Raw genomic sequence first — 16090 nt, forward strand, 5'->3', positions numbered from 1 at the left:
TGGGGTTTATGATGTTTGGGGTACATTGTGCTTCCTAGACATGTACATCCATCTCTCTCAGTAGATTTGGGAAGTTTTTAGCCATTATTTCCTCCAACACCCCTTCTGGCCCCTTTCCCTTCTCTTCTCCTTCTGGGATGCCTATAATACATATGTTTGTGCATTTTGCATTGTCATTTAGGTCCCTAAGTCCCAGCCGGATTTTTTCTATCTTTTTATTGATCACTTCTACTATCTGCTTGATTTCAGATGTATTGTCTTCCACGTCACTCATTCTCTTCTCTACCTCTTCTAATCTGCTCCTATTTGCTGAGAGTGTATTTTTGATTTCTTGAACTGTGGTGTTCATTTCCATCATATCTGTTATCTTTTTGCATATGTCTGCAATTTCCTCTTCAAGTGTTTTCTTCATATTGTTAAACTCTTTCTTTACTTCATTAAGTTGGTCTCTAATATATGTTTTGAGATCTTTAATTACTTGTTAGATGTTCTGCTCCCCTTCCTGGTTTTTAGTTTGTTCATTAGATTCAGCCATGTTTTCCTGATTATTGGTTTGGTTTGTAGTTTTTGTTGCTGTCTGGTCATCATTTTATCTTGACAATTTTAATCAGTTCCTTAGCTTCTTTTCTAGTCTTGGGGATTAACTAGTTGTTGTTCTTGCATAAGTGTCATGTCTTCTCTTTGTCACTTTGTTCTTCTTACTCTAATTTCTTGTTGCTGGCTAAGTTCACTTTGAAGGAAAATATTAGGGCCAGGGAAAGGAAATTGTGTAAGAAAAAAAAATGTGTAAAGTAGTATTGGTAATAAATGTTGACAGAGCAACAACGTGAGATCTGGGAGAATGGATATTAGACTCATGTAGGTTGTGTAGAGTTATAGCAGTAAGTAGAGTACCTATAATGAGATAGTCAACTGAATATGGGGAGGAATATAGTATGAATTAAAAAGCCAGTGTTTTCATGAGAGAGGGAAAGAGAAAAGAAAGACAATAATATCAAGAGTGGATAAAAGACAGAAAACAGAACAGAGGTATTAGAAATTAAAAGTTAGACGATTTGGGGACCAAAGAAAGGGAGGTGTAATGTAAGAGAGACAGTAGATGATGGAGGATAGCAAGATGTGGGGGAAAGGGGATAGTGTAGGTGGCCAAAATCAATTCACACAGAAATGAGGAAATGGAGGATGAGGAAACACAGTACCTTTTGTATAAATAAAATAAAATAAGAAGAAAAAGAGAGAAAATAAAAAAGAGAGAAGAAAAAAAGGGGGGTGGGCAAAGAAAAGGGAGGGAAACAAGCAAGAAAAAGAAAAGAAGAAAGGGGAAAAAAACCTAAATAAACGAAAAAGGACCTTGGGGGATACAATGGGAGAAAAGACCAGGAGATAATGCAATATTAGCAACCAAGACAATAAAAAAAAGAAAAAAGGAAAAAAGAAAAAAAAAACACAAACACCGAGGGCTAGGACAATCAAGGACCTCAGATGGACCTCAGGACATGGTAGATTCGGGGATGGGAAGTCTGTGATATTGCAGACTCAAGAGGTGTGAGTCTCTGGAGTGTGGGCCACCAGGGTTTAGAGGACACAGACCTGGGAACCACGCATCTGGTTAACAGGGAGCCTGGGAGCACCGCAGTGCAACACAGCCTTCAGGGATCCCTGCAGCTGGCCCCAGCCCTAGCGGAAGGGGTCATGCCCACAAACTCTGACCTCTGTGTCAAAAACCCAAAATTCCACCTCTCACAAGAGTCTCTTCTGTCACTGTCTCACCAAATCGACTTCCAGACACCTCCTGCCCTGCAAGCCCCCGAAACAGCCAGCTGGGGACGCCGCTGTACTACAAACAATTCAGGAACTGCCGCAGATGGGCTGCCAGCCCTAGGGGGAGGGGCTCTAGCCAGAAGCTCTGACCTCCGTGTCAGAAACCCAAAATTCCACGTTTCGCAAGAATCTCCTCTGTCACTGTCTCACCAAATTGACTTCCGGACACCTCCCACCCTGCAAGCCCCCGAATAGCCCACTCAGGGCTTGGGAACTCCCCAGTGCAGCAAAGCCTCCAGGAATCACCACCGCCAGGCCGCCAGCCCCAGGGGGAAGCATCCCACATGCAGTCCCGATCTCCGTGAAAGAGACCCAAAATTCTACCTTTTACAAGAATCTTCTCTGTCACCGTCCCACTAAATTGAAGTCCAGACACCTCCTGCCCTGCAAACACCCAAAACAGCCCGGTCCAGCAGGATTCCAACCCTACTCAGCCGCTTCTTTGCAGGAGAGATTTTAAGGTGCACTCACTCAGACGCCATCTTGCTCCGCCTCTCTATATTTTGAAAAGATAACAACATACTTACATGATTAAAAGGCCAAATCAATATAGCTAAATAGACACATTTTCTGTAGGTAACCAGTTTTATTAATGTCTTGTTTATCCTGTCAATGTTTCCTTTTGAAAACTTTAAAAAATTCATGTACTTGATTTTTCTAAAATTTGTACAGGTTATTTCATTTTGAAGAGGATAATTTTTTCCATTAAAATTTCTAATTGGTTATTGTTGATATAAAAACCTATCGGTTTCTGAACATTTATTTTGAATACATTCCTTTTGTTGAATTTCTAATAATTTTTTGGTTGATTGTCTTGGGTTTTTAGACAATCATTTATGATTTATTCTGACAATTTTGTCCCCTACTTCCAAATAGTATATTCTTGTTCTTGTCTTTTAATGTTATGACTCTAAAAAACCACCACTTTTCTTTGTTATAGAGGTTTTTCTTTTTAAGATTTTTATTTATTTATTTATTTATTTCTCTCTCCTTCCCCCCGCCCCCCACCCCAATTGTCTGTTCTCTGTGTCTATTTGCTGCATCTTCTTTGTCCACTTCTGTTGTTGTCAGCAGCACGGAATCTGTGTTTCTCTTTGTTGCATCATCTTGTGTCCGCTCTCCGTGTGTGCAGCACCATTCCTGGGCAGGCTGCACTTTCTTTCGCCCTGGGCGGCTCTCCTTACAGGGCGCACTCCTTGCGCGTGGGGCTCCCCTATGCGGGGGACACCACCGTGTGACACGGCACTCCTTGCGCGCATCAGCACTGCGCATGGGCCAGCTCCACATGGGTCAAGGAGGCCCGGGGTTTGAACCATGGACCTCCCATGTGGTAGGCGGACGCCCTAACCACTGGGCCAAGTCCACCGCCTGTTATAGAGTTTTTATTAGCACTACTTATGCTTTTTAATCATAATCGACATATTTTCCAGCTCTTAAAGAAGATGGCCAATGCCCATCTGGAGTTGCTGTTATCAAATGTATTAGTTAGGAGGGGCTAAGTTATGTCACCTGAGTAAATAACCCTAAAACCTCAAAAGCTTAGAAAAATGAAGATTTTTTTTTTCTCTTAGAGTACAAATTTATCATGGGTCATGGGAGGCTCAGCAGTATGTCATCCAGATTCAAAAACCCATGCCAAAGATGGTGGTCGATTGCCAGATTTAGATTTATAATTATATATAGCATCTCTAGTAATTTAAATGTTAATTCAAATAATCCCTAAGAGGCCATTGTTCACTTTCAAATATTAACCATTTCAGAAAATTTGGAATTTTCTCTAGGAAAGGCATTGCCTTACGACACCAAATAGTAAAGAAATAACCATACATGCAATGAACATCAAATAATTGCTAAATAATTCAGCTGAGTAAATCATTTCCAATTTTGTCAAAAGTCAAGGATATCATTCAATCTTTCCTAATTTGGAGTTAATTGCATTATATATATTAATATAAGACAACATAGAGTATATAGCTCTACTAAGAAGAAAACGCAGTCATTCAATCCTCTCCATCAAAAACCTAAGAGGATCAATCTTCTACTACCGAAGCCTCCATCTGGCCAGCATGCTCAGTATGCCAGAGTCATGAAATCATCTGGAGTGAATTCTGAGTGGTTGTGGTATTCAAAGGCCAGTGCATTGTCTGCAATGTGCAATAAACTCTTTCATAAGTCCATTGATCTCCATTTTCTATCTCCCTGGAATGAGAATACAGGACATTGCTTTTAATATACAGATTAGCTTTTGGACTATTCATATAAACATACAAAAATTCTGTCAACAAATTACAGTTAATAAATTGCAGTTGTGCCACCCTCAAGCAGTGAATGAGCAATTGATCACCATAGTTAGGGGTTCAGTTTATATGCTCTTCCTAAATGTATCAAAATAAAGATAAGCTGTTTTTGCTTCTCCCTGCTCCATAAACTGCTTGCATGGGTGAAGACCAGGCTTCATTCATGCCTGGTCTGAGCTAAGCCACATATTGTATGCCAGTGCCATGCAAATCACTTCCTGGCTTCTGTTCTCAGTAGGTGGGTCCATAAATAGCCAAAACTAATAACTCAATTAAATAAATTAATATTTAAAACCAGTCAATTCCAAATCACTGCCTAAAATGGTTATTTAGTGTTGTACAATGGAATGATCAATTGACTGAAATTCTTGTTTTTCAAGATTGAGTATTTTTACACCAAATAGCAGAGTAGGCACTGAGTACATTCACAATTGGCTTGATTGACATCATTCCACAGTCCATAAGCCAAAGCTATCCACTCCCCTCAATATATGAAAAGCACCTCCAATTGAGTTGGTCAGCAATGCCAGGTTCCCTTCTTGGACCAGGAGGACTTCTGGTAAAGTCATAGAACTTTTGAAGATCATAAGATCTTCAATAAATTGACAGACCTATAAGAGTCAAGGTTTAATTCATTAAAGTATGGTGTGCAATTTCATGACCTTAGAAGTTGTCAAGATAAATATTGTAATTCTCCCTTATAGAAATAACAGACAATTCCAGTGGGTAGGAGCTGCTTTATGGATTCACTCCTATCATGGTATTTCTGAGCTGGGCTCTTAAAATTTCTTTAATTTAAGAATACTAATAGTTTAATGAAGATGCTTGGTGAGAAGCGTTAGAAGACTCCCTGAATTCCAGTTCCCCAATTCATCTTATAAACAAACTCCTCTGATCTTCAAACTAGATTAATCTATGAAAAATCAATATATGGGTTAGTTACTACTTCCCAGTAAAAGAAGTGAGCATATTAGGAGAAAGGATTACAAATTATAATTGAGATGACATATATGTATGTATTAGTCAGCCAAAGGGGTGCTGATGAAAAGTACCAGAAATCTATTGGCTTTTATAAAAGGTATTTATCTGGGGTAAAAGTTTACAGTTACAAGGCCCTAAAGTGTCCAACTCAAGGTTGATTTCTCACCAGTCTGTTGCCATGTGTTGATGCAAGATGGTGGCAGATCTCTGCAAGGGTGCAGCCTTCCTCTCTCTCAGCTGCAGGCTGGCATAGAGCTTGTTTCTTTCTGGGCTCAGCTGCAAACTATGAGGTGAATGGCTCATCTCTCTTCCTGGAGCTGCAGGATCAAAGTTCTCTCCTCTGCTGTGTCTATGGAGCTCTCTCTCTCTTCCTGTATCTTCTTCTGTGTCTTCTTGAGTGAGTGTCCATTTATATCAGCGCACCAAGAGGACAGGGATTTAACCTGAGTTACACCCTACCTTGATGGTTGAATCAAAGCCCAAATCTTAACATAAATTAATCAAACACCTCTCAGGTGAATCTAATTCAACAAAGGGTATCCAGAGGAACAGACCAGTTTACAAATATAATCCTTATCTTTTTGGGGGTTCATAAGTAATCTCAAACTGCCAGTATAAATATATTATATATATAGCATTTTTCATCCACAAACGTGATTATAGAAATTTTCTCATGAATCTCCAAAACATGCCAATAAACTAAGTAAAAACTACACCAGTTTCACAAGTCTGTAAATACATAATTATGACATTTAATGTGTGGTTAGCAACACAGAAATATCAGGTATTTTATAACAGGTACTCCTTAAGAGACTGAGCTATTGGCATTAAAAAGTCCCAGTGGAAATTTACCCAGGTAATACTAACACTGTTGAGATCTCTGGAGAGCCCAGACACTGGGTATCATTTTCTCATTTAAACCTTTCACATATCCTATAGAGTAGAAATTGTCATTATCCCTATTTAAACATAAGGAAACTAAGTCTAGAGAGAGGAAACGTTTTACCCAAAGTCATACAGCAGGAAGACCAGTTAGGAGGAATTACAACGGTCTAAGTGATGTGTTGGTAACTTGGACTAGGTCACAGCAGTGAAAATAGAGAGAGTGGATTTCAGATACATTGTGCCGACAGAAACAACAGAACTTGTCGATAGACCAAGAGTGCCAGGTGAAGGAAAAGCAGCAATCTAGGTTGACTCCTAGGATTCTGGCACGAGCAACTGAAATGATAGCCATTTATTTACATGAGGAAGACTGAGAGAGAAATAAGTTTGAATCTGTTCCCAAGAGGAGACCAAAACACTGTGTAGTCATGATTAATTTTTTAACTTGACATGTTCCTAGAGAACGTTTTCTTGCACTTTCTGGTTTTCAAATTGTCCTTCCAGGAAACCCTGAACCAGAACTGTGGTGTCATCTGTTTGGTTGGGTTTGTGCTAATATTTTGGTACATTAGTGTAAGGCACATACCACTGAAGAAAAAATTGGGACCCCTCCTCTGTGGTTTATTTTAGCCTTAGGTCTAGAGACAGCTATCCTTTGTCTGTTCTCCTTCTTTGAAGGAGTTTGCTCACTTCAAACCCAACTACCCTTTGCCATTCCAGAATTTTACTAATAACTGAGCAGATGGCCCATCTAGGATGACAATGCTGCAGACATGCTACTAATTGTCGGAAGGTTTTCCTCATTGTTTTGGTTGTTTTGATTTGTATCTTAAAAATTCCAGTTTGTACCATTTTAATTTTGTACCTTTTTGTTTTATTTCATATGCAATTCAGGAAACAAAGGATATTTTAAAAGAATAGCTACTGTAATTCAAAGTATGAATTGGAAACATAATCCAGGGGGCCTTATTTAAGACAAATAATATAAAATTTAGAATCAAAATTAGTTCTTTACTTAACAGAACTGTCACAAAATATATATATATATTTAGAGTAACAAATACCACAAACATTACAAAGTCCAGATAAACTAACAAAATTTGTGCATTATACATTTCTGTAACACTTCCCACAGACTACCTTCTGGCTCCAAACATTTCAAGCTTTATTTCTCCTCCATAATCCACAAACATCCAGTGCAGACACCATTGGACATGTTATATCTTGACACCACCTAATCCTACATTTTTGTTTCCTGATACCAGGTGGGCAATAGGAATATCCATGGGAGCCAAAACACAAGGTTGATGAGCAGTTACTTGACTATACTTAAGAATATAGTACAGAGGTGCCTACGAACTAACTACTTTCCACTATGTCCCCTTAACCAGATCAAAAAAGGAGCTGTAGGCACTCCAACTCTCTGACATGAAGGGAAATATGACAGAGGCTAGTTAAAATGGAAAAAGACAGTAGACTTAACCAAGTGTAGTTACAGTACCTTAGTTTCGCAAATGTTACCAAACATAGACCACATGAACAAATTGCTAGAGCCCTCTAGAGCCTTGGAAAAAGCCCAAGGCCTGTGAGAGGCCCTGAAACTTAAGTTCCTTCAGCTTGTAGTAAATTCACCTATGTCCTCCTGCCAGGTGTCCTCCCGCAGAATGCAGCCCATTGATGCAGCCACGTCCCATTCTCTAACCCTCAAGCTCCTAGGGTGAACAAAGCCATGAGGCTCACAGTGCTGAGTGCCAAGCCTTAAGGAAGAGATGGACAGGGAAACGAGGAGGGTGCAGGGGAGCAGACTGCCCTCTGCCTTCAGGTCTTGGGACAAAAGGGAAGGCTGGGGCTTTGAACTCAAGCAGTTAGACTCCAGTCACTGAATAACAATGAGTTAAGTGCTTTACAAGCGTTACTGTGTTAAAGGGGAAGGGAAAGAGAATAGGAAGAAGAGGAGGAAGAAGGAGGAGGAGAATGAGGACGAGAAGGAAGAGGAGAAAAGAGAAGAGGAGGAGGAGAAAATTGAAAGAGAAGAAGGGGAAGGAAGAAAGAAAAGGGGAGTCTGGTTCCTCCTAAATGTTCTGTGTGACGTTTCTTTGAAGATCAAATGGAAAAAATAAGACACTGGGGGAATAAACAGAAGAAATTGTTACTGTACATATAAGACAACAGATCTCACAGTGATTAAAGACACAATGTCTAAAAATTTTTTATATACCATTTCAATTTTTTTAATTTTTTGTTTTATTTGTTATTTTTAAAACTATTATTTCATTTGCTTATTAATTTTATTTGGTTACTTGGTTGGCTTCATTTTTGGAGAGGTTTTGGGTCACAGAGAGGTGACAACTGTGGCAGGGAAGGATCACTAGTGTGAGTTGGTGATGGGGGATGTGTGGGGAGGGGTGCACCTGGGACGTGCATCTAAGGTATATAAATATGTTCAAGTGTTCATGGGACATTGTCTCAATGGGTGGAGGCCCACACAATTACTGAAAGAATATTGAATTCCCATCCTGGAGAATCCTGCTATATTTTCTAACAGAATGACAAGAATCCCCCAAGTACAAGGGCCATGCGTAGTGAAGGAAGTCAGACCATTATGCCAGGCCCTTGATATTGATGACTGTACTTATGAACCTTTACTTCTGAAATTGAAACTTAGCCTAGTATTATAGGGTGCCTAAGAGTTACCTACTGAAAGCTTCCTTGTTGCTCAAATGTGGCCTCTCTCTAAGCCAAACCCAGCATCTGAATGCACTACCTTCCCCCCAGTGTGGAACATGACTTCTGGGGATGAGTCTCCCTGGCACCAAGGGATTATTACCAAGCACCAACCAGCAATGCATCTGGAAAAATACCTTGACCAAAAGGGGGAAATACTAAATACACATGAGTTTTTATGGCTAAGAGATTTCAAAGTGAATCAGAAGGTCATTTCAGAGGTTACACTTCTGCACATCTCAGCAGGATATTACTGACTGCCACAGTAAACAGGGCCTCAAACAGTGGGGCTCCTGAGGGCTCTAGAGACCTCCAGAAACTATAAGCAGGTCAGACAAGCTCAGGAATTCAGCACCCTGTCAGTGGGCCTTACTCTGGAATTTATGCTCTACAATGTAACAGACATAGACTCATTTACAGTTTCTCAACACTTGGCTCTTCTGCCCCTTTTATTTGAACCTATAATTAGCACTATGCTTGTTCAATATATGCCCCAAAGACTTAAATCTTTCATCTGTTCATGTGCCAGTTGAGTCCTGAATCTCAGCAGAGCTGCAACACCTATTCTCCAGCTCACTGGACTCACCCAAGACAACTAACATGGAGATGATGATGGACAATGCCAATCCCAAGGAACAGAGTGTCTGCAACTGCAAGCAAGATAGGTCCATCCATCTGCCCCATGGGACCTAGGCCCCTTCTCAGTTAGAAACAGAGTTGGCATCACCATCCCAAAATCCTCAAAATTGGGGAATGAGCAATGGAACTAAAATAGACTTATTATTATTCTATTATAGACATTGTAATTCTGGCAATGGAAGAACTTTTATAATTGATATAAAGACATTGGCCCCCAGAGGTTCTGAGGGGAGGGAGAGGGAAGAATAGGTGTAATTTGGGGGCATTTTCAGGACATTGGAATTGTCCTGCATGACATTGCAATGATGGATACAGGCCATTATATATTTGTTCATAACCTACCAAATTGTACGGGATAGAGTGTAAACTATAAAGTAAACTATAGTCCACAGTTGGTTGCAATGCTTCAGCATGTGTTCATCAATTTTAGCAAATGTATCACAGTAATGAAAGTTGTTGTTGATATGGGAAAGTGTGGGAGGGGAAAAGGGTGGGCATTAGGGAACCCTCTATATTTTTTATATAACATTTATGTAAAGTTTTTTTTAATACAAATAATTTTTTTAAGTTTAAATAAAATAGAGTGACAGAAAGATGAAATTAAAAAATAGTAAAGGATTCCTTTGTATGCTTCTCTTCCCTGAAGCAGCAGTGTTTATATTCTGTGTCAATTAAATTAAAAGCTTTTTTTCAAACTATACACTCATCCTCTTAAATTAGTAAGAGTGACAATTATTTTGGCTTGGTTCTACGAAATACAAGTTGTCATGATCTCACTATTAAAAAAGGAAAAAGGGAAAAAACAACCTCCCAAGAGATTGATATCATGTAAAACAAATGCCCAGTAACCCAGTCATTTGGTTGCTATCCACATTTCCCAGTGGCATGTGAGTCTTTCATCCAAACTTAAACTGGATGCCAATCTTCTTGTCATTTAAACTTCAAGACGTTTCACACAATCCCAAAATTTCCCAGCAATAGTTGGGTTTTCTTTATGTTTGCTTGCCTTATTCTTTTAACTGACACTCATAATTTTCTTCCAAGAACACAAAACAATAACAGAAAACTTGGAAATATAACAATCTGGACTGCACATGTGAAGACTGTTCATAAAATTTGAAAAGATATCATTTCTAAATGGGTGGTTTGAAGGAGCATTTTGAAGCTCAGAAAAGTTAAGTTCTTTAGGAGAAATGTGTTTAATCAGCACCAAAAAGCAAACTTCCTCATGGAAGTTCTGGAAACTCCATTATTTCATAGATATGCAGTCTTAGACTTTCTTAGTGAAAGGGACCTTTGGTGGTTGCATGATGAATCTCCGTGACTCTGGGTGAGACCACACCTAGCCCAAGATTCCAGATTAACTGCATAATCTATACTATTTGTGAAGACACCCAGAAAACATTTCATAACCTATCTGAACAACATTCCAATCTGTTATAATCCTCACTTTCAGGAAATTCTCCACGATTTCCAAAGATACTGCTATTGCCCCACATCCTTTGTGAAAACAGAGACACCTTTACCATCTCAATAAGACAATAAGGTACAGAGTTAAGTCGGATTCTCTCTTCTACAAGCTCGTCTTTTTAAACTTTGTTGTTGTTTTAAAGATTTATTTTTATTTATTTCTCTCCCCTCCCCCCCACCCCAACTCCGGTTGTCTGTTCTATGTGTCTATTTGCTGCGTCTTCTTCTTTGTCTGCTTCTGTTGTTGTCAGCGGCATGGGAATCTGTGTTTCTTTTTGTTGTGTCATCTTGTTGTGTCAGCTCTCCGTGTGTATGGGGCCATTCTTGGGCAGGCTGCACTGTCTTTCACACTGGGCAGCTCTCCTTACGGGGTGCACTCCTTGTTCGTGGGGCTCCCCTACGCAGGGGACACCACTGCATGGCAGGGAACTCCTTGCACGCATCAGCCCTGCGCATGGGCCAGCTGCACATGGGTCAAGGAGACCCGGGGTCTGAACCATGGACCTCCCATGTGGTGGACAGACGCCCTAACCACTGGGCCAAGTCCACCGCCTAAACTTTGTTTTTCATTCATTTAATAATCTTTGAGGTTCTACATATTGGAGATGCTCCCTGGGCTCCTCAATTATGAGAACAGCTAAACATCTCACTCTACAACAGAATAGATTGGTGCTGGGATGAATCAAGGATTATTTCAAAATTCCTATCTAGGAGGTGAGATTGCCTCCAGTTCTACAAAACCCGCTTAAGAATTAAAGTGATGCTCCATCATATCCTGAGCTGATAAATCTGAGGAGATAACATACTCCAAAGGCAACTTACAACCCCAACCTCAAGTCAAAACATAGCACTATCCCCAGGAGCAACAGTAAATGTTTCAGTAAATGCAAAAGAAAGTAAGGAAACTAGGAGAGCTGGGACTCTGTCTGAGGGGAAGAGGAGGGAATGAGATCACACAGCTTGGCCTTTAGTTGGCAAGTTGTGCTCAGTTCACATCTTCCACTGTCTTTCCTTCTTCCCTCTTCCCCTCACCTCCTAACTGAGTCTCCCCACCTTTCCCTACATCCTTATCTTGGGCACATGCCTTGCTCTTAAATAGTACACTGGCAAAATCCTGCCAATTTTAATACTGAAATGTCTTTGTAACCATATGAAATTAGTCTCGAGGAGCAGAATACCATAAAGGGGAGAGCTCTGAGTCAGAAGGCAGGATACCTGGGTTATTTTCTGGACTTCTACCACCTACAGGCTCTATGAACTTTTTCAAGTCACCTATTTGAACCAACTTCTCTAACAACTAAGCAGCTGGACTAGTGGCTCCTTCTGACTTAATTCTGCATTTTACTTTTGGTAGAATTTTAAGCACTGGTGGAAAGAGAAGAAACTGGGAGGCAAAAGCATGTTTGGTGCTCATCAAATTAAATCATGTAGGTGGTTTCCCAGCCCCCTTATCTGTAAGGCTGTCTTTCAATGAGTTGCCTTCTTATGAGGTGGCAAAACTTGAAAAGAAAATGTTTCCACACTGAAATCCAAACCAGCCCATACTTACTGATGTCCCAGCAGGTCACTGAGATGAGTAAAGCATGAAAGTTGAGTAGAGAGAAGATTCATGAAGGAGACTCTGAGAGGCTGCTCACAAAGACAGAGCTTTCTACGGCCAGATCGCCACCACCACCATTCAATCACCCATTCTGTATCCATCACCCAGAATACAGAATACAGATGGCATTTGGAGGACTATCATTCTCTCTTTCTTCACTTTCCTTTCTTGTTAATTTTCCCTACTTCCACCTTTAGTCCTGGATTGAAGTCTCACCATCTCCATTTTCTATCTTCTTGCTCCCATATCCTTGAATTCCTAACAGTTCGATCTCCCAGCCCTTCATTCAGGATCATCTCATCCTTGATATACCTTCTTTTGGGAACCTGCTGGATTATATCTCAAAGTTCTCCCAAAGAGGAATACAAAGATCCAATAAAGTCAGGAATAATACTCAATCTTACTAGGAAGTAGTGAATATTGTCTGGGGCTAGAGTGGTTTGCTGAGACAGGAGCAGGGAACAACTTGTCGGGAAAGTGCTTTAATAATACATGTGAAGTATCTGTGGAATATTTTTATCCTGTGACCCTGTCCATATTTATTTTATCCATAATTCTTACACCTTTTCTCCAGAATTGGAAACAACCTTTATGTCCGTAATAGCCATGTTGTTTAATAAAGTATGGGAAATCAAATCTTAGTGCATCCAAATAGCACAATTTGATACATCACTTAAAGTCATGTTCTTGAAGAATAATGACATAAAAATTCTATTATAAGTCAAGTAAAGCAAAGGGCATACACTTAGAGAGTAATTTTTTAACTATAAGAATATTTGCATAGAAAAAAAAAAAGGAATGACATGAAGATATTAAGAGTGAATATTTCTTTATATTCTTTTGTATTTTCCTAATATTCTGCATGAGAACGTATTACGTTTATAATTTTGATAATTGAACTTCATTTTCCCCAAAGTTCCCTGTTCCTTTCGTCCTCAGTGTCCCCATTCCCTTCACCAATCTACACGGGAAGCCGAGGGCTTCAAATTCTTGTTAGGAGTGAGCCATCCCACCCGGGGCGGGGGGTGGTCTTCTGCACCACTTTTGAATAAAACACAAGGACCCTCGCATTTAATTTCAGTTAAATGCTGGACACAATAATATGGGGGGGCGGGGGGAATGTCTAAAGTCCACTCGATCTGCCTCAGGAAAGCAGACTGTGAGCCTCTTTTCCCAACTCTCCATTCAGAGACTACATGTTGGTGACTTGAAATCACCCAGAGTGGGAGTATTTACAGCACAGAAATCAGCAAACGCCACAAATCAGGACTAAGTAGGACTTTCTCTTTTCTTTTATCAAGAGCAAGTCACTAAACTTACACCAGCACACCCCACAGGAGAGGTCACATCAGCCACATTTCAGAGGACACAAGAAACTGAAGGCAGCAGTTCAGCTGTCACCCAGGCTCTTTACAACCTCCGAATCCATCTTTGTGGGGAAAATGTAACCTGACGTAAAAGAGAAGTCGGGATGTTGTAACTAGGAAAATTAATTTGTGAATATTGGAAAAGGGGGTTAGAGAGGATAAGGATCAGGAAAAGAAAGAACAGAGAGGCAGTTTGCTACATTGGTCTGTACAATGATCTTTTGGGCCACGGATACCTGGAATGGCACCTTGAGCATCGTAAAACCCAATTAATAACCTTGAATGAGTGACCAAACCAACCTTCAGTCTCCCTTCGGCCAAGTCATCCAAAGAAGAACCTCCTCTGGATAGCTCCCATTCTGTTCTCATAAATCTTCCAAGTCCAAGATTGGAATTGCCTGTAGCTGTCTCAAAGGTTTCCAAAGTTTGGGGTAGGGACAAGTGAAAATGGTTAAGTGGAAGACTGCAATAAAATGCCTGAGTAAGACTGTGCATTTCATACCCCAAGTCTTGAGCTCCCAAAAATTAGTAAATATGGTTTGGGTGACTGATAGTTTTGCCCATCACTGCTACCTGCCAGAATTCTACTTCCACTCTGCACTTTTCCTATGGTCGACCTACCCTAATAGTTCACCACAGCAGCCTTATCTTTCGTAGCTTAACCTTTAAAATGCAGTAGCCTTTCCCATTAAACATTTTAACTGTGTGCTTCTTTCCAGAAATGTTTAAGATCTTAGGGTTGGGAAGGTCTTTGAATATGGTGTTGGATTTTTACATCTTAAATGCATAGGATAATTTTCAATCCTATCCTAACCTCAGAAAATTACTAAGAGAAAATAAATTCATATGTCTTCTCTTTCCAGTAATTAGTTAACAAGATAGTATCTAAAGCCATGTCCCCTACCCCTATAAGCTGTCTTCCAAAACTAACAACCAATAAATAGGCATTTACCAAGGGGTACCCATGTACTCAGTGCTCTTCAAGGTGCTAAATTTTCTTAAAAGAAATATGTTTCTTCACCTATAAAATGGTTGCACTGGATAACCCCTGGTTAGGGAACTGGTGAGTGGTCCAGTCCTCTGATGCCACACATTGACTGAAGCACAAAGGGATTTGAAAATTCAAGCGTAAGAATTCTTCCTAAGCCCAAGCCTTTGGGTACTTAACAATCTGGCCCTGACATGTAAGAAAATAAAAGCTAATAAAAATTAAATAACAAGGAGTGTAAGGTGATGAGTTATGTGAGAGAGATAAAATGTGCATCAGAATTTCACAGAAAGAAGGAACAATGTAGCATGAAGCCACTGTAGAACATCTCAGGGCAGAGGGGGCACATGGACTGGTGTTTGACTGAAGACTGGAGAAAAAATTGTTGGTAACTTTCTCTGGCTCTAAGGCAGCTGAACTAAAACGATTTCATGAACCATGGCCTCAGGAAAATATCCAGAGGGAATGAATTTGTGTCTTCATTTTGCAGATGCTATGATTTTGGACTATTCTAGAATACACCAATTTTTGGTTGCTGCTCATGTCTAAGAAATTTCCCACTGCTTAGCATTTGAAACATACTTTTAAATCTACCCAAAATCACAGCCCACCTTGTTATTTTTTGCTAAATATACAAAATATTTTTTTCTCAGTTATCTTGCTATCCTTAATTGCAATTCAAAGTCCTTTCTTCCTATTTACTGACAATATATTTAGGTCAAATCCTCCTCCAAACAGGCAAACATAGAAAAAGGAAATCCTACAGTGAAAATGCTATATGCCTTACAATATCATTTTAAATAATCCACGGTGATGACAACTTGGGAAAGAGAGAGCTGAACACCCTCTGTGGAAGGCCCATCACCTGGGTTCATGTCAGTTTACTGACCTGAAATCCCTGCACTTCCACCTTGAGGATACACACAGACACACACACACACGGGGGACAATATACCCATGTTAAAGGTGCTAGGTTTTCTTTTCCCTTTTCCATTCCTGTTTCTCCTAAAGCTTCCCAGGAGAACTGAGACTTCTGAGGAATATTTGCAGCACACGTTGACCAGTTGGAATGTGGGTGCGTTCCTAACAGCTATCTAAACACCCCCTCTCCCATGACCCTTCCTTTCCACCAGCACAACTGGAATACCATGAACTGGGCAAGAGCTTTCAGGTAAATAGCTCCTATAGGTCTGCCAGCTTTCTCTGAGAAGAAAGCTCTCCCTGCCACTATATAGTTCACCTTTTTATTTATAAAGCATGTAGAAGGTAAAATAATCATTCTCCTTGTTTTGTTGGACGAAGCCAAGTTCCAAGAAAA

The sequence above is a fragment of the Dasypus novemcinctus genome, chromosome 3 (genome assembly GCF_030445035.2).
Source record: "Dasypus novemcinctus isolate mDasNov1 chromosome 3, mDasNov1.1.hap2, whole genome shotgun sequence".
NCBI classification, from domain to species: Eukaryota; Metazoa; Chordata; class Mammalia; order Cingulata; family Dasypodidae; genus Dasypus; species Dasypus novemcinctus.